This window comes from Dysidea avara, chromosome 10, assembly GCF_963678975.1.
Source record: "Dysidea avara chromosome 10, odDysAvar1.4, whole genome shotgun sequence".
Taxonomy (NCBI): domain Eukaryota; kingdom Metazoa; phylum Porifera; class Demospongiae; order Dictyoceratida; family Dysideidae; genus Dysidea; species Dysidea avara.
Genome location: NC_089281.1, coordinates 9,679,166 through 9,704,320, shown reverse-complemented (window position 1 = coordinate 9,704,320; position 25,155 = coordinate 9,679,166). Strand labels below are relative to the sequence as shown.

The following is a 25,155-nucleotide window of genomic DNA, read 5'->3' as shown; positions in this document are numbered from 1 at the left end:
AGTCCATGGAATGCCATTCATTGTCATTCTCATGTGCTACTGTAGCTTTCCTCTGGCCTTTATTTAAGGCCAGGTATTACCATGTGTATGTATGGTGATGATAATTTCAATCGTATGAAGATTGGGACAGCTGTGTGATTTGTATTAGCACAAGTACATTTAATAACAAACTACTTTTGCAGGCAATATATATTACAGCCTTCATTTTGTTGAGTACATTACAATAGATGCGTTGCCAGCAAATTAATTTTTGCTGACATGAATGCACTGTAGGATATGAGTATAAATGCATAAAATTATCAAAATATTTCCATGTTAATCCCTGTGAAGGTGTAAGTGTAGTTTGACTTTTTGTCAAAGCTGGGTCTATTGGAGGCTTTGTCACGTGATGAATAATTTCAAGTATGAAATGAAGGATAACAGCCACCAGAGAAGACAGCACTTCTAATAACAAAGTGGACTGCCATAATTTAAAAATTCAAGAATGCAATTAGCATTAATTCTTCATTATGTTGCTGATTTCATGGACAATTACCCTATAATCCGTACTGAACTGTAATCACTTGCAAGTCCTTGTAGGTGTTTTTTCATAGTTGTTTAAGTTGGGCCCTATTACATAGGGCTGTACCAATACCGATATCAATATAGGTACCAATATTACGATTATAGGTATCGGAAAATTGTAGGTCTATAGTAGTGTAAGCACTAGTAAAAATACTATAAGTACTATTTAAATATCTTATTCTTTACAAGTGACTTTAGTGGTAAGATCCTGGACTGCAATGTAAGCTGCCCTGGGTTCAACTCTAATAGTGAATACGTGGTGTGTTTTCATTTTTGAGGGTTTTTTGTACAACTTTTTTGGTAATACCATAGATAATATATACTACGTATTATCTATGGTAATACATATTTGTTGTATGATATTACCAAGAGTTAATAATATAGAGAAGAGAGTGTCTAACGCCGTATAGTCCTGTAACAGATGATTGTGCAGAAGTTAAACGGCTTCTTTTCCGCGTAACGACAGACTGGCTAGTATATTTTCACATTTAACCACAAAGGCTATCCCAGACACAAGGGCGTGCGTTCAACTCGATGTTCAAGTTCAACACGAAGAGCATCGCTCTGTTGCGTAAAGAAGTGTTGCTGTTAACCTCGAAGATAACTCTGGGGGAGAGCGTCTGAGAAACCAATGAACACTGAACCAAAGGCGGAGTATCGCTTTGAATTTTCACTGCGTCGCCATGTTACCCTACCTTTGAGCATTCTTCAATTGAAGGAGCACTGTTCCCTGTACATACAGCTCAGTCTTTAGTTCAGTCTTCAAATATTCTCGAGGATTCATCACGGTGCGGCTAAACTAATTGCGGTAAGGAAACGAACAAATACTAGAAGCCAGTACGTTACACGGAAAGGAAGCCGTTTAACTTCTGCGCAATCACCTATTACAGGCCTATACAGCGTTAGACACTCTCCTCTCTTATTATTAACTCTTGATATTACTCTGTCGTTATACTGACCAAAAACAGACTATTTTGAATAAAAGCTCCTTGTGAACAATAAATTTTAGTAAATTTAGCACAGCTATTATGATGCTAAATCTCACAATAGTACATATCGGTTACAATTATTAAGTGTCGGTTGAATATGTAATATCGGTGTATAAGAAAACCTGTATCGGAAAGACAATAAATAACAGATATCGGTATTGGCTGTAAAATGTGGTATCGGTACAGCCTTACTAATATAAAGTTAGGTAAGTAAGCTGTTTGACATGCAGTGATCTATTTAATGACAGTGTAACCATATATATACACTAGTCAGTATGTTACAGCATACTGTAGTTTATGTAGGAGGATTGTGATACTTCAGTAAGTGTGAGTAAGGAAAATGAAAGTATCAATCATCAGGTATGACATATAAAAGAATAACAATGTGTTTCAGTACCCTGTCACAAAACCACATGTATATGAAAACCACATGTTTCTGTGTAGTATGATTGTATGTTCGCATCATGCTTGTTACAAGTTTAAACCTTAAAGGAGGCTTAGTTACGTTCGACGAACAAGCATCCATATGTATAAAGGTTAGCTTTCTTACACTTAATCATTATCATTGTGATAAGTTGAATGAGGATGACTGATCTTTGAGAAACTACTTGAGGCAGTCACTTTAGAGAAATGATTAAGAACGTGGCCACTACATACAGAGATGGTTAAGGAGGTGGCTGCTTAGTGAGCCATTCATTTCTATGTCTGTCAATACATCTCATATCCAGCTGCCAATTAAATTTAGGTAATTGGTGCATGTGTGGTGGCTACAGCTCTTCTATGCAAACATGAGTTCACTTTTCATAGATTGTTTTATTTACTACTACACTACTCTGCTTGTCAAAGTGATTTAACAGTAAATGTATTTTGCATTGAAGGTTTACATATTCAACGTTTAAAATTTACTGTAACAGTACTGTGTATTTTGCTACATGCACATTTCACTTTGCATGTGCAATGTATAAGGCCTGTTTGTATCTACATTAGCCGTAAAAATATTCTGATGGAATTGCAAAGACAAGATGCTTATACGTATTGAGCTAGGTAAGCTAAATACATGCAGTAGTCATAGATATACATATATTTCTGCTTACAGGAGAAACAGAAAACAGCGATTCAACTTTGCTGTACAAGCTGTCACAATGGTGTTTCTAGTATAACAGTTAAAAATAAATCGAGCTACTTTACGTTGTATCATTTCTAGAAGTGACAGAATGAGAGGACCAAACAACTCTACTATAGTTCTAACATATGTAATGTAAGCAAGAGAATCAACATTAGTAGACGATGATGTTTAAACAGTTTACAATAACACAATAGACACAACATTCACACTGTAAATGCCTATAATTGTTCTAAAATGTAACTTAATAGTTTGGATTGGCTAATGCTAGAGGACAGGAGAAATTATGCTGAAGTTACTATGTTGAACAAAATGCTACATAATGCAGTTTCAAATGAGTTTCTACTATATCTTCACCCATCCTCCACAATTACACGAGGTTACAATCAAAGATTCACCCCTATTTCTACCAGATCAACTGCTACCACCACTCATTTCTGCCATCAACCATTAAAATCTGGAATTCCTTTCGGTTGTTGCTGTTGAAAATGTTGATGACTTTAACACTAAATTACACAGATGCACTTTTACACACTTATGATTGAGTTCTTTGTGCATTAAATCAAATAAATAAATCATGTATATAATAATACATTAAATTTTCCATAGTGATTGTTTTATTCCTCACATTAGTCTTAAGTCAGTACTATAAATTTGATTATGTTTATGGGTACACAGTAAGGATCCAAAGGCAGAGTACATGCTTACTGGAGATCCAGGCCTAAGCTTTGTTTGGAGACCTACTGTAGTATGGAAACCACATGAGTAATTCCAATTGATATCACTGATGACCTTTCTACTTGTGTCAACATAAAAGTGCCATGCATGGGTTGTCAGTGGTACTGTTGCATTTTTGTGACTATGGAAAGGTGGAATGATGTGATTGTTACAAACATTTTACTAACCACATACCATGCAAATGTACAAATATGACCAGATTTGCAAAATAGGGGGTCTCCCTAATCTTCCACACACATTCAGTTTGTAAACTTTGGCAATTCATATCTTTAGAATGGAAAGAGCTATATTGACTTGTAATTTGGTCAGAAGTGAGCACTATCATAGCTGAATACATGGTGAAAGTTTCAGGATAATAATTATGTTATATTACTTGAACACTAAGGAATCGTCTCCCAAGTTTATGGAATTAGATGTGTGGAAAACCCTTTTTCTTACGTAAATCCAGTCACAAATTAATTGTGATTATTTGAAGCACAATGGCTCAATGTACGAGTATACCATTAAAGTAAATTATGACCTGATATTAATAGTGTTAAGTTCTTTATAACTCATAAAGATTGCTGAAATAATGTTGAAAATGCATACAACTTTTCTTGATAATTACAGTACTCTTAAAAATTTTAAATACAATATAGCTATAAAACTGTAACAGATCAAGGTACAGATAAACTCAGGGGTAGTATCATCATTTAAATGCATATATAATTATAATACAGATATTTACACTATCCGTATCCTGGCCTTTCAGTTTCAGTATAAGTCCAGTACTTTATGTATGAATTATTAATCAGCTGGTTTAAAGTAATTTTTAATCTTACATTTTGGTTATTAATTTTATTTAATTAATAGTATACAATTATCCATCTCCCCCTAGCAGAATACTCTTTGCATACTTTAGGCTGAAAAGATGGATGACTCATTGTAATTCATTACATACTGATATGATAGCTAGATAATAATATATAGACCATTATGTCACTGACCTGTTTGCGATAAAATAGACTGAAGCATATTTCTTCAATTGCATGACATTTAATGTAACTTTGTTTAATATGCAATTATGCATGTTTTAAATTCGCTACATGCTTGGACCGACTCCATCAATATCATACATGAAGTGATACAAGCAATCAAAGAAATGATTGTTTTATTAGAAAGTTTAAGCTAAAATACACAATGGCACAGATCCCCAGACACGCTTCTCAGGCTCTTTGTTTTATCAGAAGGTGTTTTAAGATTAACTTAGTTGATATGCTTGTCTTTTTATTCAAAATGTATGTACGTCCCATATTGAGTGCTGTGTACAGGTTTGGAACCCTTATCTGGCCAAAGATATAAACATACAGCACTAGAAAAAGTTCAGAGACAAGCCACCAATACCTTCATGGTCTCCCATTTGTCATATGAAAGCCACTTAAAAATAAGATCTGTATCCCTTTACTATAGATGCCAAAGGAGTAATTTGATTGAAGCCTACAAAATATTGAATAACTACTATGACATGGAACCTACTATTTGCACCCCTGTAGCTCAACCATTACCAGAGGCCATGGGCATCAGCTAAAGTTGATGCCTAGGTCATCAGCTAGACAACACATTTTTTGCTATTAAATCAATGGAACTATTTACCAAACACATGAAGTTGTTTTTAAGGAAGAATACGTGTCCAGAATGTTCTAGAATTCTGTAGAACCATTTAGAACTTTGAGGAAATTTGATCATTCTAGTTATTGCAGAATGTACTAGAACAGTAGTATCTATAGATGATTTAGTTTTGTACAAAAAGACTTGTCATTTGTATGCTGTTATCTCTGATTTTGCTGAGTTATAAAGTTGTTGCTAGTTGTATTCTGCTGTAGTACTGTTTTTAATATTACAAGTATCTCTAAACTAGTCATTCTACTGGACTAGTAGCTATCTCTGCAACAGTTGTAACTGCACCCACCATAGCAATGTTAACATTCAAGCACTATAATTATATCAGTGTTTAGATAATTTCTGGTAGCAATTTAAATATATAATTATTATGAGAAAGCCTGTCAACAATTTGGAAATCATGGCCCAATCAAATAATAATAATAATAAAATTTGATTTGTTTCAAAGTATATAACTACCATTAAAAACAAATTCCAAACTCTCACATCACAATTTTTAAGCTGAATGAGTGTAGTTGTTAGGAAAAACTCAAAAGTGTGTAGGAGTAGTTTTACAATATGTATATTGTGGCATAATCATTGTGGTTGCCATGGACACAAATAGTTTCCATTTGATTCATGGAAATCAAAAATATCATAATACAAAACAACAGAACACTGTCAATCAGACGTTATAGTCAAATTTTCTACTATTGGAAGTGTTGTAACAAGCTGTGACCTACTGTACCTTGTTGCAACCCATCATAACCTGCTATATAACCACAAATAACCTATTGTAACCCATCATAACTCATTGTAACAGGCCTTAAACCACTGTAACTGTTTGTAACAGACTGTAGCCTATCATAACCTGTTGTAACCTATTGCAACCAACCGTAGCTTCTTGTAACCTACCGTAACCTGTTGTAACCCATTATAACATGGTGTAACATACTGTAACCTGTTGTAACCCACTGTGGCCTACCGTAACCAATTGTAACCTACCATAATCCATTGTAACCCATTGTAACCTACCGTAACCCATTGTAACCTACCGTAACCCATTGTAACCTACCGTAACCCATTGTAACCTACTGTAACCCATTGTAACCTACCGTAACCCATTGTAACCTACTGTAACCTATCGTAACCCATTGTAACCTACTGTAACCTATTGTAACCTACTGTAACCCATTGTAACCTATTGTAACCTACCGTAACCCATTGTAACCTACCGTAACCCATTGTAACCTACTGTAACCCATTGTAACCTACCGTAACCCATTGTAACCTACTGTAACCCATTGTAACCTACCGTAACCCATTGTAACCTACTGTAACCCATTGTAACCTACCGCAACCCATTGTAATCTACTGTACTCCACTGTAACCCATTGTTACCTATCGTAATTCACTGTAATTTGTTGTGGCCACTGTCATCTGCTTTAATCACTTCAAATATTTGTAATTTCCCAGTACAATTTGTTGTGCCATTCAGTTCATTTCCATTGTAACCTAGTAACTTCTGAAGCCAGCTACAAGATAAATTTTTCACAACATCTAAATACCTCATATTGTGCCATATCTAAAAAGTTTCAGGTTATATGTATGCCAGCCTATTTCAATTGGTGAACAAATGGCATATATACTTGCTGATGACCGTCTTCCGCAACCAAAAATGGAAATAAAGTGTATCTGCTTCAGTTTATAAGAAGTGCCTCCATGCATAAAATATCATATACATCAGACTAGGTACTACAAAAGATAGTATGTTTTAATTCTTGAGTATATACATTTAACACAGAGTTTGGGATAGCAAGATGACTAGTCTATTGTGGCCGCATGTACAAAAACTACTGTGGAGTTGTGGTCTAATTCCTATATGATGCAACTGTCAGGGCCGCCCATAGAAATTAAGGGGCCCAGGGCAAAGAGTTAAAGTGGGGCCCTTGACCCAAGTTGTAAGGTGAAGACCAAAAAAAAAAAAAAAAAAAAAAAAAAACGTCACAACCTGCTGGCAATGACATAACTACCCATATCTCCTTATCTATAAGCTTGCTACACTGCTCCTCTGAAGAATACTGTGACTGCTCTATTAGAGTATTTAGATCTGACTGCTCTATTAGAGTATATCGATCTTTTAAACAGGTATTCGGGGGGCCCTTCAGGCCTCTTTCAGGCTGGGGCCCGGGGCAAAATGCCCCAATTGCCCCCCCCCCCCCCCCTGTGGGCGGCCCTGGCAACTGTAATCACACCAATTAACTACAACTTTCAACTCAGCATTTGCTTTTGATATTTGTTATGAAACTCAGTATTTGTTATGCAGATCTTACAACATGCAAATATAAAATTTTTGTATGCATATTACTGGACTAGAATACTGGGCTGGATAACTAGATTGGACTACTGACTTACATTCAGTTGGCTGAAGTACCTTTTCAACTATTAAGCATCATTAGCAATATACATGTACACCACATTCTCAGTCTTGCATATTAGAGGCACATACAAACTGTAGTCTTGTCTACTCAACAGTATGAGTGCCTAACTAAGAGTTTGAACTCACTAAATGTGCATAGTTTTTCATTAATATGTATAGCCTTACCTGCATGCCTGTTAAATAGAGTAAGCACGCACACTCGTGTGTGTGTGTGTTTGCGTGTAATACCAGGCCAAGTGGCTAGAGCATCAGCCTGGTAATGGAAATTAAGGCTCTATAGGTTCGATACCTGGTTACACCTATTGATATTCTGGTGTTTCCTTGAGCAAGAAACTTTGCTCACATTACTCCAGTCTACTCAGCTGTCCAGTGGGGACCTGGCAGCCTGGTGTCACTGAGGAAGCAAATGCCAAATGTCCATTATCACATATACCATAAATCAGGAAAACTTCGACGTAGATAATTTTCGTCTATTAAAACTTTGATGCTGCATATTACCTTTTCAACTATTAAGCATCATTAGTGATAAACATGTACACCACATTCTCAGTCTTGCATATTAGAGGCACATACTAACTGTATACAGTCTTGTCTATTCAACACTGTGAGTGCATCCGTAATTAAAAGTTTGCACTCACTAAATGTGAGTAGTTTTTCACTAATATGTGGAGTCTTACCCGCATGCTTGTTAAATAGAACGAGCGTGTGTGTGTGTGCACGTGTTTGTGTGTGGTAAGTGTGTGTGCGTGTGTGTGTGTGTGTGTGTGTGTGTGTGTGGGTGCGTGCATGCGTGTGTGTAATACCAGGCCAAGTGGCTAGAGCATCAGCCTGGTGATTTAAGTTTGCATAGGTTCGATGTCTGTTTACACCAACTGATATTTTGGTGTTCCTTGAGTAAGAAACTTTACTCACATTACTCCAGTCTACTCAGTTGTTCAATGGAGACCTGGCAGCCTGGTGTCACTGGAGAAGCAAATGCCAACTGTCCATGTATCACGTACCATAAATCAGGAAAACTTTGACGTAGATAATTTTCGTCTATTTAAATTTCAATTCTACACATTTTTGTTACTTGCATAATTAACAAAAAATATTTGACAGTATAACTAGCTATAAGTTAATATTTGTATGCACAAATTATACATATAATAGTTAAAATAATTTGTCATTTAACTTTATTGATACAGCCAGCGACAAAAATTTTTGACTGAATTTTTCTTGATTTACAGTAGTAGGTGAATCAGGTGCCCATACCTTCACCTGTGAGACATGATACAATCTTCTACAGGTTACTAGTCCTGTGAAAGTCTTTGAGATACTTGTACGTAGTGAATTAAAACTTTTTGATGGGATATTTGGGCTTGACTGCACCCACCTATGTACCAGTATACCATCCATACCTGATAAATTTCTGAAAAATGTTCTTTGTTTTCTAGCTTGAAATTACAACTTATTATGATTTTCATGATACCAACATTTGTATACAGCTACAATATTGTGTTATTATACTGACTATTGGTATATCAATGATTATAATTTGTGTAGAAAGATTGAAGGTATAAATGTTGGAGTACGTTGTGGAAGAAAAACTGGAAACTGTTTTTTATAACATAAACATGACAACAAAAAGCTAAGCAAAAGTAAGCAATGGTGCTATATTAGTTTAGCTTTCTTTTAGAATTAATATTGTGTAGTATAACATTGCAATAAAGATGATTCAAAGCTTCCTCTTTATCATGGTCGATTTATATGCTAAGGGATACTTTGAGATCATTACTAAATGTCCAGATTCTGGATTTTACAGGTGTCCACATATAATTAAGTGTCCATTATTAACATTATTAACATTATTAACAGGTTCCACAGCTAATTGATAATCAAACAACAAAATGGTTTGTTATGTGGAAACCTGTTAATGTGGACAGTTGGGAGGCCAAAACTTCACCCGTAAAGTGATCTGGAAAACCAGTATGTTTAAGTTTCAGAATATTCGGTGCTATATAACTCGTGAGCTTGGGGAGAGAAGCAGCTTACTAGAAAATCCATGAGGAAGGTCTTATCAAATGGCTCATAATAAATAAATGAACACTGCATGGGGGCTATCTAATAAATTTCTATATAACATATTTATGAAATTGGTTTTTAGAATTCTACACACAATTTGCATACATCTCCTGTTCATTATGCTTATATCCGGCAACATAATTTTGTAGTAACCTGAGTTATACCATCATGCTATTTATTAAAGACTGTACTACTTTGACAGTGATGTATACAGCATTTGTGCATGGCAAGTTACTTTAACACCTGATTTAAAGTAGCTAATGGTCCGCTGTGATGTAAATTTACTGTACTTATCATTTGACATGAAAGACAGATTCATGTTTGTGGGTATACACTCTACCTGTTTGTGTATAATACAGTATATCGATTTTAGATGGTTTCTAAATGTTCTAAGGCAAATAGTCTGGATGTTTCATTGTTCGGATACAGCACTTGTCTTAATGCGAATGACCAAATAATATATCGCCATATATGTACAAATATTTGAGGTACAGTATGTAATTTTTGGGATCGATGAATGTCAGGATTTTCGTGGTTTTAATTTTGAGGATCAGTCGTTTCTCGCTGAGGTTATCTATTAGAAAACATAGAATTAAGCTTGATAATCATTAATTTTCAAGGATGAAAAATTAGCGGAAAGCAAAGCAACTGTTAAATCCATGAAAATCACGTCCCTTGAAAATTTGTATGTGTACGGTAACCATGGAATGCATAGTTCTGCTAATTAATCCAACAATACACAACCCCTAATGTATAGTATATGGCACATGATCGCAAATGATAACAACCAAATTAACTTCAACTGTTTAGTCATTTAGGCCAGGTGTGCAAACCTGGAGCTGTTGGAACCTCACTTACAACAAAAGCAAGGTGAGAAATCCCCTCACCTTGTCTTGTCTACAAATTCACAAAAGGGATACTGATATTAGCCACATCACCAACAGATGTTGTGTTATCAGGCCCACAATAATGTTGTGTTATCAGGCACACACTTACTGAAAGCAGACTTATTTTTGCTAACTAGAAAACAAAAGTGTAGGAGCCACTACTTTACACGTGCAGAACCATACCCATGGTTACCTATTTATGTTAACAATTTTGATTCATCCCATGGCTGCAGGGTATCATGTATGTTTTTACATTTGCTGTTGGTAGTATTTAAAAGCATTATAGCATGGTTGCTACTTATTGAATAACTTCTGTGCTGGTCACAATCATTGGCAGCACATAGTGACAGTGTTTAACATCATCAGCTACTGGCTGATAGAAGTACCATGTGAGACAGGTGTCATAAGTAGAGTAACAATTATTTTTCTTAGTATAATACTTCCTTACTAGCAACATAGTGTAGACAGTTATTTATACTGATTATACAATAAAGGACTGAACGGCCATAGATAATAGAGCTGAACTTTAAATTGCTTCTAGCACAGCAGGACTCAAGAACACTTTTTGACACAGTATCACTGCTCTTTAAGGTGTTTGGGCACATCTATGATAAGTTACAATGTTGTGTCAGTTATATTTAATTGGTCGGGTCATCTGACCACTACACGTACAGGCCTCCTTTTAGGTCCCCTGGTTGAGCTAGTTTAATATTTTAGACAACATCATAGCTCATTTAGATGTTTACTAAATCACTTAGTCACCTATACATGTCCACTTTAGTCACATGCATGCCCTCAAGCAATTTTATACATGATAAACTAATACAATACAAAGACAAACTGCTAATCTAGTAGTCCTTCGGTAGCACCGTTATACTGCACTTGGGATGTTACTGCCTCTAGTCTTTGAAGTTACTAAATTACTTTGTTCTCCCTTAGTCTTGGTGTCTAACTATTAGTACTACTCTTTTCACCATGTACGTATTATTAGTAACAAACTGTGGACTCCAATGAAGATTTATTTTTAAGTTGTCCACTTGCATTGCAAATGCATCAACGGTCAAGGCTATAAAATAGTGGGTCAATGATCAATGAAACACAGTTTTAGGCCCAAACTATGCGTAACTGGAATCAAGTTTATGGAATTATACATAGCTCACAAGATGTTGCTATGTATTATGGTAAGCATTCTTATGGCATGCATGCGTGTAACTTGTTGAGTAGTCATTAATTAGAATCTGAACACGAGGCTGACGAATGTAACGTTATTACATTTTTGGAGACGAGGATGGCTCATCGACAAATTAAAGAATTTGACTCAACCAAAGAAACAATAGAAGACTTCCGTCAGCGTTTTGAATTCTACTGTACGGCCAATAACATCAAGTCCGGAGATGTAGCCCAGCAAGACCGCAAGAAAGCCCTTTTTATAACAATGTTAGGGCAAACTACCTTCGTCAAACTACATGATTTGGCAAGTCCTAAAGATATTGCGATGTTAACACTGGACCAAGTGGTAGCACTACTGACAGCGCACTACCGGCCTCAAACTATTGAGATAGCAGAACGCTATAAGTTCTTCAAACGTACGCAGGAAGATCAAGAACGAACCACTGATTTTATTGCAGCCTTAAGGCGGCTAGCGAAGACATGCAATTCGGTCAGTATTTGGACACCGCCCTTCGCGATCAGTTTGTCTGTGGTTTGAACGATCGTAAATGCCAACGCGAACTCCTCACTATACAGGACCTGACACTACAAACAGCTATTCAGAAGGCCACTGCAGCTGAGACAGCCACAAGGGAAAGCCGGGGAATACATGGTGCTTCAGCTGAGCAATTGAGCAGGGAGTTGCACAAGATGTCTGCCAAACCTCTATGTTATCGCTGTGGCAGGTCTGGCCACCAACCAACGCAATGCAAAACGTTTAAATGCCGCAATTGCCAGAAGGTTGGACATTTGGCTTCAGTGTGTCGTTCCAAGCACCCTGCTGACCGACAAGACAAGGACACTGCCAAGGGTAAGCGTATTGGATCCGTGCAAGAGACTGTAGAAAGTGATGATGACGACAGTAGTGACAGCTCGGGATACTTACATAACATTTTACAGTTAGGCACACGAGCAAACAAGTTTCTGCTCACAGTAAACATCAACTCAAGACCAATTGAGATGGAAGTCGATTCAGGGGCAGAACGCTCTACTATTCCTTTGCCGATCTTTGAACAGTTCTTGGCAGATGTGTGCGTGTCAAAGCCATCTCGAGTTTCCTTATACCAATATGATAAATCCCCACTGATTGTTGCTGGGGAATGCCAGGCTACCATTAAAATCAATGATTGTACCATCTCAGCAGTATTTGTAGTGGTAGATGTTAAGAAGCAGTTACCCCTCTTGGGAAGAGATTGGAAGGCCTTGCTTAACTTTGACCTTATTTCACTGATTACCCAAGCCACCACTGTCCACCAAACAACTGCTAATGTGGTGAAAGATGACTTGATCAAAGAATTTTCAGAGGTTTTTCGTGATGAATTAGGAGTTTTGAGAGGAATTGAAGCAACTGTTACTGTCATTGAATCAGCTACCCCTCGTTTTCACAAGGCCCGCCCAGTACCATTCGCACTTAAGGAAAAGGTAGAGAGACAGTTACAACAGTAAGTACAGGAAGGGGAACTAGTGCCAGTGGAAAGAAGTGATTGGGCAACACCGATTGTCGTGGTACATAAGAAGGATGGGGGTATCAGGATTTGTGGGGATTTCAAGGTCTCCATTAACCCTGTTCTGCAGTCTCATACATACCCCCTGCCCACACCAGAGGAGATGTTTAGTGCCTTAGCCAATGGTGAGTCCTACACTAAACTTGACCTAGCTAGGGCATATAAGCAAATGAAAGTCAAAAGTGAATGCCAGCCACTCCTCACTATCAATACCCATCGTGGCTTGTATAGGTATACTCGTCTTCCTTTTGGTATCACCACCATCCCTGTGGCAACGTGCTATGACCCAGATCTTAGCTGGAATCCTCAATAGTGCTTATTATATTGATGACATTCTAATTACAGGTCGCACCAGAGCAGAGCACATTGAGAATCTTCGGATGGTGCTACATCGATTGAGAGAGTATGGACTCAAACTGAAGCAATCCAAGTGCGAGTTCTTTGCCAAGGATTTGGAATTTTTAGGGCATAGGATTTCTCCAGAAGGTGTCAAGCCAACAGCAGAGAGGATAGCTGGAATTAGAGATGCACCTGCTCCGACTAACAAGTAGGAACTACAATCATTCCTTGGTATGTTGACCTATAATGCTAGGTTCTTACCTAATGTGTCACATACATTACACCCATTAAACCAGTTTTTGCAGAAGAATGCTAGTTGGGCTTGGACAAGTGTGCACCAGAAAGCTTTTGATACTGCCAAGCAATTGCTTAGTTCTGACAGGGCATTAGCCCATTATGATGCTAATAGGCCAGTAAAGCTGTTTTGTGATGCGTCAGCATATGGCTTAGGTGCTTGTTTGGTGCACATAATGGAGGATGGCAGCCAGAAGCCTGTTGCCTATGCATCACGCACACTTTCCAAGCCCGAACAAGCATATGCACAGATTGAGCGTGAGGGTTTAGCCCTGGTGTTTGGGGTACATCGTTTTCACCTGTACCTGTATGGTCGTCCGTTCATACTCGTAATGGACCATCGCCCTCTCTGCAAGATTTTTGGGAATAAGCAGGGTATACCACCTATGGCTGCGGCACGTATGCAGAGGTGGGCCCTTACTCTCAGTGCATACCAGTATACCATTGAACATATCAATGGTACAGCTAACCACTGTGCTGACTGCATGTCAAGATTGTCATTATCTGGGCAAGCACTCGATAGTGCTGAAAAGATTCATGTAGTTGTACAGATGGATGACCTGCCAGTTACAGCAACCCAGATTGCAAAGGAGTCCAAACGTGACAAAGAATTAGCCATTGTGTTGAAATCAATCCAGCATGGTCACTGGCCTGCAGACACTGCACTAGACCTTAGCCCTTTTCGCAAGCGTTATACAGAATTATCTGTCCTGGATGGTTGTATCCTATGGGGTTCAAGAGTGGTAATCCCTCTGGCTTTCTGTCAGTCACTGTTACAGGAACTCCATACCAGCCATTTGGGGATGAGCATAATGAAGTCCCTTGCTCGTAGCTATTTCTGGTGGCCAGGATTAGACTCCCAAATTGAAGAAGTTTGCCGTGCTTGTGTTGAATGCTGTGCTGCTAGCAGGAACCCACCAAAGGCACCAGCTCACCCATGGATGATCCCCCAACACCCATGGCAAAGAGTACACGTGAACCATGCCCATTTTGGTGGACGCTTATTGTTGGTTGCTGTTGATGCCTACTCAAGGTGGCCAGAAGTACACATTGTGTCTTCAACATCAGCCCAACAGACCATTGACAAACTTCGACACATTTTTGCATGCCATGGTCTTCACACCACCTTAGTTTCTGACAATGGCTCACCTTTTCAATCCATGGAGTTCCAGCAGTTTGTTGCAGCTAATGGCATTGTGCATCGCCAGGTACCACCTTACCATCCCTCTTCCAATGGGCTGCAGAAAATATGGTAAAGACCGTCAAGCATGCCTTGAGCAAAGCAAAGGTGACCAAGGACGCCACTTTGGATACGCATGTCGCACGTTTTCTGGCCACATACCGCAACACTCAGCATACCACAACATCCAGAACTCCGGCAGAGCTTCTCCTCAACAGTGTGCCACGGACTCGCCTTTCTCTAGTACACCCTTGTACTTCACAGCGATTGGAGCAAGCTGCCGAGATGCAAGTGGGTGACAAACAACCTCGAACTTTTGCTGTCAATGACAATATTATAGTACGTGATCTGCGCCCCAATGCTACTGATCGATGGAGAAAGGGCATTGTAACCAAGGTATTGGGCCCTCTAAACTATGAAGTGTCTGTAGATGGACATTCCCGCCAAGCACATGTTGACCACCTGCTGCCTGCTACCAGCACTTTAGATGTTGGAAACCCAACTCCTGATAATGAACAAGCTGATCAGGAGCATGATAAACAGGATGAGTCCACTACAACAAACAACGAAATAGTACCTTTTGTGCCTATAGAAGTAGAAAGCAATTCCCTCAATGATACCCATGGACAGGAGTTATAGTGACATTGTGGCCAACTAGAAACCGTCATCCACCTGCGAGGTTGATTGAAGAGATGAACTGAACTTTAATGCACACATTACGTTTTTTTTTTTTCCTTTCGCTATATTTATCTTGATTGTTGTAATTTTTTCAAATTGTTGTAATTTTTTTCTTTTCTTGATTACTCATACCCCCCCCTCCCAATCATTGTAACTTCTCAAATGTTGTAATTGTTTTTTAGAGGGGAGGAAGTGTTATGTATTATGGTAAGCATTCTTATGGCACGCATGCGTGTAACTTGTTGAGTAGTCATTAATTAGAATCTGAACACGAGGCTGGCGAATGTAACGTTATTACAGATGTAAGGATCTCCAAGAAGATGTTTCAAAGTTTAAGCATCACCAGACATTTCATTGTGATTACAAAGATGTTTTTCTCACAGTTGTTGGTAGCACGTACCAAGAAATTTTTGGTACAAAGGGAGGCATACAAAATTATAAAATAAACAGTGGTCAAGAAACAATTAAGCGACAGGTCAAACACAATAAGCACTGCAAGTCACAGGTCAATGATAAATTTCTGTTGGTCAATACTTTGACCATGGTTGCAGATCTACCCATCAAAAATGTCTTTCAAGTATTTTTCAAGAATTAGTCATGTTTCAATTATCTTGAAGTAATCTTTCAAGTATCTTGCATGCAAACATCTTCGCAAGACACATCTTGCAAGTAACTTTCAAGATGATATCTTACCTTGTGAACAGCAAGACACATCTTGCAAGTAACTTTCAAGATGATATCTTACCTTGTGAACAGCAAGACACATCTTGCAAGTAACTTTCAAGATGATATCTTACCTTGTGAACAGCAAGACACATCTTGCAAGTAACTTTCAAGATAATATCTTGCCTTGTGAATAGCAAGGCACATCTTGCAAGTAACTTTCATGATAATATCTTACCTTGCGAACAGCAAGACACATCTTGCAAGGAGCTTTAATGATAATATCTTACCATGTATAGCAAGAAGTGGCTTGCATATTAAAACTCAAAAACCCAATGAAAATAGCTCAAAGCTTCTGAAACCTCAGAAAATTTCCACAGACTCTCTCATAATATTATCATATACAAGTAGGTTTCGATTCTACCTTATAAAATTTTGTAGATCCCTTTATAAGTAGCACATAATTCATAAATGCAGCAGCTAAAGCAACTTTAACAGTAGCAGCAGAAGCATAAGAAATTAAAACAGCAGCAATGCAGCAAACTACACAATAGGTAAGTAGTAGTAGTTAAGTAGTAGCAATAATAATTGAAGTGACAGCAGCTGAGGCAGCAGCAGCAGCAACATCAACAGCTAAAATGAGTTGCAGCTAAATTTAAGCAGTACAAGTAACAGGAGCAACTATACATCAACTAAAGAAACTCTAACTAAGAAATTGCAGCAGTAGCACTAGCTAAAACAGCTAATGAAGCTGCAGCTATAGTAGCTTGCTGCAACTGTAGCTAAAGAAGCAGCTGGCTAAAACAACTGCAGCTAAAAATGACATAGGCTAAAAGATATAGAGCAGATAAAGAAACTTCAACTACAGCAAAACAGTAACTGCTGCAGCTAAAAGTAGTAGCTGCTGTAGCTAAAGCAGTAGCTGTCGCAGCTAAAGCAGTAGCTACTGCAGCTAAAGACATAGCTGTTGCAGCTAAAAGTAGTAGCTGCTGTAGCTAAAGCAGTAGCTGTCACAGCTAAAGCAGTAGCTGTCGCAGCTAAAGCAGTAGCTGTCACAGCTAAAGCAGTAGTTGGTGAAGCTAAAAGCAGTAGCTACTGCAGCTAAAGACATAGCTGTTACAGCTAAAAGCAGTAGCTGCTATATTTAGCAGTAGCTGCTATACTTAAAGCAGCAGCTATTGCAGCTAAAGCAGTAGCTGCTGAAGCTAAAAGCAGTAGCTGCTGCAGCTAAAGAGATAGCTGTTGCAGCTAAAACAGTAGCTGCTATATTTAAAGCAGCAGCTATTGCAGCTAAAGCAGTAGCTATTGCAGCTAAAGCAGTAGCTACTGCAGCTAAAGACATAGCTGTTGCAGCTAAAAGCAGTAGCTTCTATATTTAAAGCAGCAGCTATTGCAGCTAAAGCAGTAGCTGCTGAAGCTAAAAGCAGTAGCTACTGCAGCTAAAGACATAGCTGTTGCAGCTAAAAGCAGTAGCTGCTATATTTAAAGCAGCAGCTATTGTAGCTAAAGCAGTAGCTGCTGAAGCTAAAAGCAGTAGCTATAACTGCAGCTAAAGACATAGCTGTTGCAGCTATAAGCAGTAGCTGCAATATTTAAAGTAGTAGCTGTTGCAGCTAAAGTAGTAGCTGCTGCAGCTAAAGTAGCAGCTGTTGCAGCTAAAGCAACAGCCAAAGCAGCTAAGAGGCTAAAACAGTAGCTGCTGCAGCTAAAGCAGCTGCTAAAACAACAGCATTAGCGGCATAGCAGCTAATGAAGCATGTGGCAGAAGTTAAAGAAGCTGCAGCTAAAATAGCAGCAGCAGTTGATGCTATGGAAGCAGCAGACACAGGAGGCAGGGCCTATTATTACACAACGTTAGCCCAAAGAACCATTATAGTGACACTGACAATTGTTGAATCTTTGCCCTAAAGTTATATATAGAAGTGGCTAGCTATTTTCTTCTATGATGTGCAGCTCTGGTGAGAGTCATATACACGAATTCGGATGCAGTTAGTGAACAAAGTTAGGGATCAATCAGTGTGTACATTAGTTTTATATATCTGATTTTCAACAGTTTATTATATCTTTCCGAGCCCAAATATTGTACATACACAGATCTCTTCAGGTTGACCAAGCCAGGTTTGAAAACTTCTGATGCTTTTATCATACTGTTGTTACACGGCTTTATTATATGGATCAAGTTGTTCTTATAACTACGAGTTTTCAAGTTGTACAAACTCATATCAAGGGTCTGTTCAGGAGGCTTAGTAAAATTTTTGCCTGCTTGCAGCAGCGTGCATCTTACAGTAACTATATATATAAATTCTTAGTTTCTCACAACAAATTTCTTTCTCATACACTATATAATTTCTAATATAAGAGATGGCATGGATAATAGCAGAGAAAAGTGCAAATATAACTTTTTATTCTATTACCTGTATGATATCATGAGGGACATCAAAATCACCAGAATCAATATGATCAACTTGTTTTTAAAGTACGCCATTCTATATATTTTAGAGTAAATCCTATATTGTCAAAGCATTAACTCTGCTGTAGCAGCTAGTTAAATGAATGTAACTATTTATCTCAATCATACAAATTGCAGCACAAAAAAGTTGTGATTGCATATCCCTCCATCCTTAAAGAGACCAAGTAGCAGTATATCTTTAGGATTATGGATGAAAAAGTAGCAAAACAATGGAATAAAACAATGGAATAGGTTAAAAGTAGTGAAACAAAGAGAAGTTGCTTATACTGTAGCTACTTAGATGAACTGCTTGCCACTTTGGTACGGAACTTTCCACACTACAGTGAGTATACTCAAACCACCCTATTTAGATCCCAAAATTTTGGTAAGCATATGGTTAGGTTTGTGGCATTCTAAGCATAATTTAACTCAAGCAAATATGACCATATCATCACTGCAAAACTATAATATAAACCAAAACCCACAATCGAAACCAAACACTTTTGATATAGGTTTCTTATACATTTTGCTAACAGAGTTAAGTAAGGATAAATACAAATGCTGTGAGTTGAAAACCTTATACCAATATACTCTTAATTGTTACATGTGTTTCATCATACCTGTAGATCCAATTTGTGGTCAGGTGGATACCGGATACCCACGGGTGCAACAGGGGGCACAATACTTTACTAATTAACTTAAGAGTGTTTGATCACTTTTTCTTTGCTTGCATGATTCCTGCATACTTCTTGTAAGATGGTACATGCATGATTCTTGCAAGGTGTTCTCAAGATTTTCTCTTCCTTAGACCATGTCCCAAAATCTTGCAAGTTACATGAAAGACTCTTGTTATACATCCATCTTGCAAGATTCTTGCAAGACTCATTTTTATATATATCTGCAGCACTTCCCTACATGACATCCCCTTGTGCATTTAGTATGCTAGAAATGTAGGTCACATCAATATAATATATACAATTCTATACAGATTACATGGCACAATGGACTGTTAACATGTAATTTGGAAGGTTATGGATATTAATTTACATGGCACAAGCTCTCTATGTCAAGCAAGGAATATGACTCCTATTCATTACCAGGGTCTATCACATGTATAGAAACTTTTGAAGGAAATTTCCACTTGTAGAAAATGTCAGATGTAGGGCTGGGACTGCAATACTCATAAAATTTCAATATATAATAAATTATCAACAATCCTTTCCGTGCTACAATACCACTTTAGAATCACCTCCCTGGACTCCTTAAATTGAATAACGTGCTACTATGTATACTTACTATGATCTTGTACAAGTAATTTTATTTGTTTATGTGACTGTATCCCAAATGCAAAAATAAGGCACGTGGACACAAACTACACTCCATCAAACAACAGGTCATATCTTATTACTGGAATAGAATAATATGCATGATATTAAGAGTGATGAAAGTATAAAAATGTAGGCCATTGTACGTGCCCACATGTCCTGTTTTCACACACATTACCATCTTCAAAAGGTATGTGCTACATATGAGGAATTATGTTTACTATTAATATCCACTCTGACCACACACTTTAGTCTATGCAACTTTGCAATCATACTGTAGATATAGTTGTTTTTTTATTGTTTATTGATGTAACAACAGAATTACATGTAAACACAATGATTAATTTTGAAAGTGAAAATTTATAATTTCATTTGTATACAAAATAATAAGGTTTTAGTAGCTTGTACCTAATTCTGAATAGAAGGGTTTTAAGCTAGTAAGGTCTAAAAGTTTAGTACTAGAGAGCCCCGCATCCCCACAACCAATGCATGGGACATTTGGAGAAAATGCACCCTTCTCTTTCCCTTTGTGGAGTCATATATCTTTATCTTTTAATTGATTCAGAATTGCTAAACTTCCTCAGGCCAAGATCAAGTATTCAGAATTGCTAAACTTTCTCGGGCCAAGATCAAGTGATCACTCAAGAAGTACACTGTATACATACCATGACCATTTATTACAAACTCACCTTAAATCAAAGTCAAATGAGCTGCTACACAGGCTTTCAGTAGTGGGTCCTTAGGTGAATAATATATAACAAATAAATTAATAATACAAAAATTTTCCTGGAGCAACATGTACCTGAGAATACACCTAAAATGCAAAAATCACCTGTAGTGGCAAGTTATCCTCAGATACTTGAAAATGCACCAGAAGCAACAAAACGCAGCGGCATGTTATTCTCATGTACCTGAGGATGCACCAAAAGCATTCCAAGAGTCTAAAATACAAAAACTTCTGGTGAGCATGTCCCCAGAACCAAATGCCATGTGTGTACATGGTAAGCACATGGATCTTTACACTACTGCCCTCCCCCACTCTCATAAAACCTTCCTTTGCCCTCCCCCCCACCCCCGACTAGATGAAGGCCTGCTATTGAAGATACTTGTTTGTGCACAAGGTATAGTTAATCTCATGTACAAGTCTAAGAGTGTTGCAACTCACAGCTGAGTGACACTACAATGTGTTGTGTAGTGTGATCTTCATCCTAGGTCGGAATCAATGGCAAAAAGAACTTTTGTAGTAGCTCACAGGACAACTATAAAGTCACATATCTGTTTGAAATACAATGTGAATGTGAGTTTTATGAGAATTTAACTAATTAAGAGTTAAGTGTCCTTTTAATGTCAAGGCCCATTTTGTACTTTGACCAAGAATGAAGATCATAAGCATAGTACACATTACTTTGAAGTACAACCCCCATTGTATAGCTAATGGTCAGCAATTCCACAGTATCTTAAATACACAACCACATACAGATCGCAGCATTGTAACACCACAAGGAACTTACTGGTCATGGAGATAACGTTTATGCACTGACTAATCCTGGTGCACTGAGGATTGAATCAGTACATAGACATAATGCACCTATCAATGTTTTGTACCACTGCTATAAACATGAGCAGAGGTGGGGGAACCAACCGCCAACCTTGCCCAAGGTAATGGGACATTTAATCACAGGTGATATCTTGTTGAACTTTCTTTACTTTCAAACACTGAGATTTATCCTTGGATTTTTCACATTAAGCTCTATCTCTTTTGTATGCAAAGATCACGTGCTGTCTACTAGATCATGTACAAAAGAAAGCTGTTAAAAGATATGTTGAGTGATGCACTGTAGTTCCAAGCCAAGCATGAAGACTGAAGACCATGGGAATAGTAGGGGGTAGCAAGACCACCAGGTAGTGGAGATTAGAACTTTTAATGTTCAAATCTCCACTTATCCCCACCTCTGCTTGTGCTCATAGTAGTGGGGAAACATTGATAAGTGCATTATCTGAAGAGAAAATCGCCTCCAATATTAAAACTAACCAGAAAGTATTTTGGAAATATGTAAACTCCAGATTAAAATCAAAGTCTAGTATCAATTGTCTACAACATGCTGATGGCTCCATGACACACTCCAACACTGAGATGGCTAATGTTTTCAACAATCATTTTGCCAGTGTATATACTAGAGAGGATATATCCTCAGTACCTTCATTTCATCTTGATCACACAGTACCAACACTTAATGATGTCGATATAACACCATCCATTGTACTTGACAGGTTAGAGAAAATCAATGTAAACAAATCATCAGGACCTGACGGTTGGCCTCTACTCTCATTAAAGGAAACTGCTTTACAACTTAGTGTTCCATTGTGTATACTGTTTAAAAAGTCACTTAGTAGTAGCTGTCTCCCTAGTAGTTGGAAACACGCCCATGTCACACCAATTCACAAGAAGGGAAATCGTTCTGCTGCTGATAACTACCGTCCAATAAGTTTAACGTCACCTATAGTCCGAATTTTGGAGTCAATCATTAAAGATCATATCACACACCACATGCTCACTAACAGTTTATTTTCTCCAAGCCAACATGGTTTCATTGCTGGCAGGTCGTGCACAACACAGCTTCTTACAGCAATGGACTACTGGACCCAATCACTTAATGATGGCTATCCTGTTGACATTATATATTTAGATTTCCGAAAGGCATTTGATTCTGTCCCTCATAATCGACTACTGATGAAATTGAAGGCATATGGCATGGGCGGGTCTCTACTAAGATGGGTACAGAATTTTCTTTCTGGTAGAAGGCAACGAGTTGTGCTTAATGGTGATCACTCTAGTTGGTCCACAGTCTCTAGTGGGGTTCCCCAAGGTTCAGTCCTTGGCCCCATGCTCTTTCTATTATATGTTAATGATATTCCGTTATCTGTGGACAGCTCAATCTTACTATTTGCTGATGATGCCAAGATCTTTCGATCAATTAGATGTGAAGCCGATTACTTACAACTTCAACGGGATATTGATATATTGTTTGAATGGTCGAGAACCTGGTTGCTTAATTTTAATATTAGCAAGTGTTATGTTTTGCATTTAGGTCTCACCCACTCCTATGGAAATTATTGTATTGATGGTAATGTTATAACATCTACTGAGTCAGTCAAAGATTTGGGAATCATCGTTGACTCTTCTCTGAAGTTTCATAACCATACTGCTATAGTAACTGCAAGAGCTAATCGTATACTAGCTGTGATTAATAAATCGTTTGAGTACTTGAACACCAACGTGTTACTCCAACTGTACAAATCCTTTGTTCGTCCCATATTAGAATATGGAAATATTATATGGGGTCCACAGTTCATACTCGATCAGCAGTCAGTTGAAAAAATTCAAAGAAGAGCTACCAAGTTAGTGAGCGAAATTAAAGACTTGCAATATGTTGACAGATTAAACCACCTAAACTTACCATCTCTCAGATATCGACGTCGTAGAGGGGACTTAATTTACACATACAGACTATTTCATAACATGCTGGACATGGATAGCTCATCTTTATTTACCCTTCGATCATCTTCTATAACAAGAGGTCATGATTTAAAGATCTATAAACCACACGCTACCTGCTTGCCACGCCGTCACTTTTATTCAGTAAGAATTATAAATGATTGGAATGGACTCCCATATGACTCAGTTAATGTTCATTCAACCAATTTGTTTAAGACACACCTAGATAGATTTTATTATGATTACCAGTATGATATTGTATAGTTATTTTTGTAGTAGTTTGATTGTATAGATCAGGTTTTTACAGGCTTTGCCTCCTTACCTGTACCCCCAATAATAATAATAATAATAATAATCTCCAAAATAAAAGCCTATTCAAGTCCTGACTCACCACTATTTAGTTATGCACAAACCTCAGAACTGAGGATGTCAAGTGCATCAAAATACAGGACACATCATGCCATAGGCGGCGGAAAGGGGGGGGGGGGGGGGGGCTAGGGGGCTAAAGCCCCCCTCAGAATGATATCACACCGAAATTATCTTTCTTGGAGTAGGGCTGAAAACCGTGATAAAGATCGATATACTCTAATAGAGCAGTCACTCTAATAAAGTAGTTATTGTGTAGCGAGCTATGTAAGGATTTTTATGTTGTTAATCAGCTAGAAATGGTTGTTGTTATTGTTATCTACTTTACCAGTTAGGCACTGGAGGGTGTACACAGAAGGCAGAGCCTGTTCGAGGTGTTTACCCATAGCCTAGGAGCCTAAGCGAAAATCTGAGCTAAATATCCTAAAGTGAAACGGGACAAATACCTAGAAGGGGTGAAAAAAAAGCCAACCCCGTCGTGACTTGATCCGCAGGCCAACCAGATTCCGGCCAAGCGCCACGCTCGGAGCCAACTTTGGGGAGGCCACCTAAGTAGGGAAATGTTGTTGTTATTATCTACTTTACCAGTTAGGCACTGGAGGGTGTACACAGAAGGCAGAGCCTGTTCGAGGTGTTTACCCATAGCCTAGGAGCCTAAGCGAAGTAGCTGGTGAAGTGGAAAGCTCTTGTCAGTTGGTTGTGACCTTTTTTTTTTTTTTTTGATCTCACCTTACCAACCTATAGAAATAAGTCTGGGTCAGCCCAACCACCCCTCATATCAACTACTTCCTCCGCCGCTGCATCATGCACATGCACGGCCGGCAATCATTCGCAATCATTTCACTCACCAGGACTCAAGCAGGCAACTTGGTAGCTACCCATCCAGGAACGTATTTATTGAGTTATTCGTGTTGACATCAGTCTCACATACTTACAAGATCAGTAGCCCGTACCGAGAGCCCAAGCAAGAGCCAGCCACAATCCGCTACTAGTATGCACGTTTCAGCATCCGCCGTATACTAAGTATACGAATAACCTTAACAATGAGTACACTGGGGCGCGCTACCTACGGTGGCCGGTTCCGGGCGTTTCTCACTTCTTTTCTCAGTTATTTCCGAGAAATTTCTCAGTTATTTCTCATTTATTTCTCACTTACCAATATTTTCTCACTTATTTCTTGGATAATTTCTCGATTTTTTCTCATTTCT

General features: G+C 38.1%; 1 long non-coding RNA gene across 3 annotated transcripts; it reads right to left on the bottom strand.

Moving 5' to 3' along the window:
- Nucleotides 1–2,901: 2,901 nt before the first annotated feature.
- Nucleotides 2,902–24,966, bottom strand: LOC136237133 (uncharacterized). 3 transcript variants are annotated; one of them, XR_010692325.1, is made up of 4 exons: nucleotides 21,251–21,985; nucleotides 20,918–20,996; nucleotides 20,775–20,823; nucleotides 19,388–19,702 (listed from the first exon to the last, which is right to left on the bottom strand). It is a non-coding gene; the product is annotated as an uncharacterized lncRNA (long non-coding RNA). The 3 variants fall into 3 exon arrangements; XR_010692324.1 differs by lacking the exons at nucleotides 19,388–19,702; nucleotides 20,918–20,996; nucleotides 21,251–21,985 and adding exons at nucleotides 2,902–3,182; nucleotides 24,883–24,966; XR_010692323.1 differs by lacking the exons at nucleotides 20,918–20,996; nucleotides 21,251–21,985 and adding an exon at nucleotides 24,883–24,966.
- Between the last annotated feature and the right edge of the window lie 189 nt (nucleotides 24,967–25,155).